The following is a 4,945-nucleotide window of genomic DNA, read 5'->3' on the forward strand; positions in this document are numbered from 1 at the left end:
AGGCACCCTCTCCTGGGGCCACACCCAATTCAGATAACTCTCTCCTGCCCTCTCCTCTTCCATCTCCATGTGGACCACCAAGTGGGGCTGAAGTGAGCATACTACCATGAAATATGTCTGACTCCTTCACTTTACTCTCTCTTCTATCTCTCATGACCTCAATGACTTTACTACAGTAATGTTTACTTATTATCTCTGTACAATTGGGCCTACCAGACCTGCGATGATTCGTTAGGGGCTGGCTATCCTGACACAACTTCGAAGTATGCTTCTGGCAGAGTCCCACTCCTAGACCCACACCCAAACCCACCCCACAGAGGCATGGCTTTCGACAGGATGCCAGGGGGAGTCTCCCAGAAGCATACTGCTGGTGTACACTCCTACACCCCCACACCAGATGCAAACTTCCGGAGTGGGGACTGCCAGGGGGAGCCCCTCAGAAGCATGCTCCTGGTGGGATCCCATTCCTATACCACCACCACCCCAGATGCATGTATCTGGAGGGGTGCTAGCAGGGGAAGCCCCCAGCAGCCTGTTTCTGGCGGGGTCTCACTCTTACACCCACCCCAGAGGCATGCTTCTGGTGGAGGCTGCCAGGGTAGCTCCACATAAGCTTTCTTTTGGCAGGGTCCCAGTCCTATACCCCCCTCCTCAAAGGAATGCTTCTGGTGGGGTCCCAACTCCTATATCGCCCCCAGTGGCTTGTTTCGGGATTGTGGGGCCTCCCAGAGGAGCCCTCCACTAGCAATCTTCTGGCAGGGTCCCTCTCTTCCAAGTCCCCTAGCCATGCTTTTGGCAGGTGGTTGCCTGGGAGACACCCTCAAAAGCATGCTTCGCACGGTGCCCTACTCCTTCACCCCCGAGAGGCATGATTCTAGTGAAAGCTGCAAATGGGAGGCCCCCAGAGCATGCTCCTTGCGGGTCCCATTCCTACACCAACAGTGGGAGCCATCAGAAATAGACTTCTGGTGGGGTCCCACTCTTGCACTATTCCCCAGAGGTATGCTTCAAGAGGCTTCTGACAGGGTCCCAGTCTACAAAATCCCAGAGGATGCTTTGGCAGGAGGCAGCTAGGAGGAGCTCCCCAGAAACAGGCTCTTGGCAGCATCCCACTCTTATATGCCCCCAGAAGCATGTTTGGGGAGGGACCAGGGGGAGCTTCCCAGAAGCATGCTTCTGGCTGCAGTCTGACACTAGCCCCTCTCCCCTCTAGGCATGCTCTGGCAAGGGTATTCCAGAGGGTGTGTCCAAGAAGCATGATTTTGCATGCTCCCACTCCTACCTACCCCCACCCAGTGGCATGCTTCTGCTATAACCAACCCAAAAAGCAAGCTTCTGTTGGGGGGCTGCCAGTGGGTGTTCCCAAGATGCATGCTTCTAGCCCTCAAGCCCACCCAACTAGACTTCAAGGCTTCCAACTGGCTCTCAGGCCTCAAACTAATCCTCAAAGCCCCAAACTAGCCCTGAAACCCTCAAGCTAGCCCACAAGCCCTTGAGTGGCTGGTAGACCAGAACCACTGGCCTTCCTGGTCATCAGGGTGTAGCCATTGCCCCACCAAGTTGCCTTCCTTCGTCATTAGGGAGATGTTTGTAAATCACACACATAGGGTGGCTACAATAAAAAGACAATGGAGGTGTTTGAGAGGAAGTGGAGAAATTGGCACCCTTATTCAGTGCAGATGGAAATACAAGATGCTGCAGCCACTTTGGAAAACAACTTGGCAGTTCCTCAAATAGCTAAGTATACTGCTAACATATAGCCAAGCAAGTCCACTCCAAGGTATACAAAGGGGTTAAAAAAACTCAAAGGAAAAAACCCATTATTCATTATTTTTTAATTCCATTGATTCATTTTTTGAAGTCCCCTCTTATAATCAAAACTAAAACCCTGATAGCAACCCTATATGCAACTGGTGAATGGAAAAACAAACTAGTATATCCATACAATGGAATGTTATTCAGCAATGAAAATGATTTATGCTACAACTTGGATGAACCTTGAAATTATTATCCTCAGTGAGATTAAATCATTAAGTAGAAGATAACAGTCACAAAAGTCACCCCATCTGATTCCATTTAAGTGTAATGCCCAGAATAGGGAATTCTAAAAAGAGAGTAAATGAGGGGCTGGCAGACACTGGGGGAGGGGAGATGAAGCATGATCACTTGCTAATGAATATAGCTTTCCTCTGGATTGATGAAAATGATCTAAATTGATAGTGGTGATGCACAACTTTGTAAATATAGTGAAAACCCATTTAATTGTACAGTGCAGTTAGGTGAGTGTGATGTGTGACATCTTACTAAACTTGTTTTTTTAAAACCGAAGAAAAAGCAGTAAACACAGAAAGTAGGAACAATGTTATTACATTGTGGGGATTGCAATTAATGCCACGAATCACAGAGTTTATGAGCTGTTGAACAAAAAAATCACTTTGCTCTGTAAACTTTCACCCAAATCACAAAAAGCTTTTTAAAAACAAGAAAATTCACACAAAGAATACAAGTGGAATGTGAATAGTTATACTCAACACTCATCTACCTTGATGTAATTTATTGGATAAAATGTAACCTACCTAATAAAAATTCCACGAAAAAGGTAAATTGTTTCTTGTCTAGCCGACAAAAGGCTATTAACTCTGTAAGAGGATGAACTGGTCGGGAACTTGGCTGAAACCTGAGTCTCGGTTATCTGTCAGCAGCTCTGAAACCTAATCCCTAAAAAATAAAAACGAAGTGAGTAAGGGCGAGTAACACTATTTGTGGTTGTCTCAGACACACTTTTGGAACATTCAAATACACAGATCATTTGAGTCCTAACGCGGCAGTACTTTTTAAGTTCTCATCTTCCCACTTAGCCTTCAACGCCAACACTGAAGCCAAGTACTAACTTTTCCCGACCCAACCACAGCCAAAGGGTTAAGAATCCGTGTCCTCCTCCAAGCCAAACGGTACAACCAGGTTGACAACCAACGCAATTAGGAGTTCCGAGTGAGACACACCCCCAACTGTCGCTTATACCTGGTATGCCACACAATGACGCCGGGGCTCCAGAAGAGGTGGGCGGGAATGCGGGAATGCGGGAATGCGGGAATGCGGGCCTGGGCCATGGAACAAAGGGTCTGGTAGCGGCCTCGGTGCAGGAAGGAGGTTAAGGAGAGTGAGAGGAGACTGAGCCGGCCAGAGGTGCCCCGGGCGCCCTGTGGGCCGAGAGCCAGGGAAAGGGCCCCCGGGTCGGCGACGCCAGGCGGCGCTCACAAAACACCGTTAGAAGCGGACCAGCTGCGGCTTTCCGAGGTGAAAACCAGAATGGACCGAATCACCTTCGCGGGGCGTGCCTCTCTCGAAACCAGCATCTGGCCGACAGTAGCTCCAACCTCCCCCACGGGAACTCCCGCCCACCGGGAACTCCCGCCCACCGGGAACTCCCGCCCACCGGGAGCTCCCGCCCACCGGGAGCTCCCGCCCACCGGGAGCTCCCGCCCACCGGGAGCTCCCGCCCACCGAGAGCTCCCGCCCATAGGGAGCTTCCGGTTGGTGCGCGGCAGCAAGTGGGCCCCGGAAACCCGGCTCCGGCGTCTGGGGTCCGGGCCGCCCGAGAGTCCGGCCTCGCCGCGGTGCGGGGAAGGCTCCCAGTGGGCGATGCGCTTAACCAGGGAGGAAGACGTAGCGATTCAGGGCCCGACTAGGACTCGACCCAGCTCCGAACCCTTCCCGGACCGACCGTTTGCCTCGGAATCCCGAGCACCTTAAGAAGCCGGACACGTCAGAAAAGCAGTCGTTAGCAAGCCTAGGGTTGTATGGAGATGCCAGCTAATTTGTCTGCCCTCTGTGTGGGAGCATCTGATTGTTCTGACGGTTCACTTGTCACCCCTCGTGTTGCAGTGAATTATATGGAGCACCTCCGCGAACAAATGGCCTGATATTTCTCTTTAGAAAATAATAAAGAACGATGGAAGTAAGGGGTCGGTCTTAATGGGATTTTATTAAGGGGTGTGCGCGATCCCAAATTGGTAACGTTTTTTAATTTCTTTTAATGACCTAATGTTGGGTGATAGCAGCGAAATGAGCATGTCCACACAAATAGCCTGAAAAGGAGAATCGCCTATTGAGTTTTGCTCGACGATAAGTATGTACTGTTAAGGACAGAACAAGGAAATTCCTGCATTTGGTGCCTTTTCCAAATAATTGCTTTCCGAGCAGAAAAGGGGGCTAAAACCACAAGAGCAGGGACTCTGAGGTAAGGGGCTGTACCAACTTGGAGCCTCCGGAGTAGGGGTGGCAAATGACTTAGATACCCTTAGATTCACTAGTATTGTAAAAGGCGCATATCCTCTAGCACCATGGCAGTTCAGAGCCCAACCAATTCAAGACAGGAGAGGGGTATAGCAGTTACATATTCTAGTGTCAACTTGAGACTATTAAGAGTGGAGGGGTGGAGTTTAGCCTGTCAATCGGGTCACAGCTTGATGACCTCATTTGGAGGCACTATGGAGACAAAAAGCTTATCAGATGGTAGATGCACTCTCCCCTTGACATCCCTGATGACAAGCCACATGGAGCTATGCTGATGGATCCACAGCCCTGGAGCTAGAGGAGCCACATGGAGACTCACACCAACACTGAGATGCTTCCACCACCACTGAATCCACAAGACTTTCCACCCACTAGCCTGCGATCTTGCTGCACTCAGCATCATTGCATGTGTTGTGTGAGTTTGAAGAGGAATGTATAGACTGGAATCAGACATATGGACTAATATCAGACTTGTGGACTTGATCTGGACGGGCCTGGAATGTTTTCTTAATATACAATTACTCTTTAATATAAAACTCTCTCTTACACACATATGAGTCTCCCTGGATTTGTTTCTCTCACTAGTCTACCCAGAGTAACACAAGGGACAAGGGATGTCACTCAAACTGGGCGGGGGTAGGAGGCTGGG

The sequence above is a fragment of the Tenrec ecaudatus genome, chromosome 9, assembly GCF_050624435.1.
Source record: "Tenrec ecaudatus isolate mTenEca1 chromosome 9, mTenEca1.hap1, whole genome shotgun sequence".
Lineage (NCBI taxonomy): Eukaryota > Metazoa > Chordata > Mammalia > Afrosoricida > Tenrecidae > Tenrec > Tenrec ecaudatus.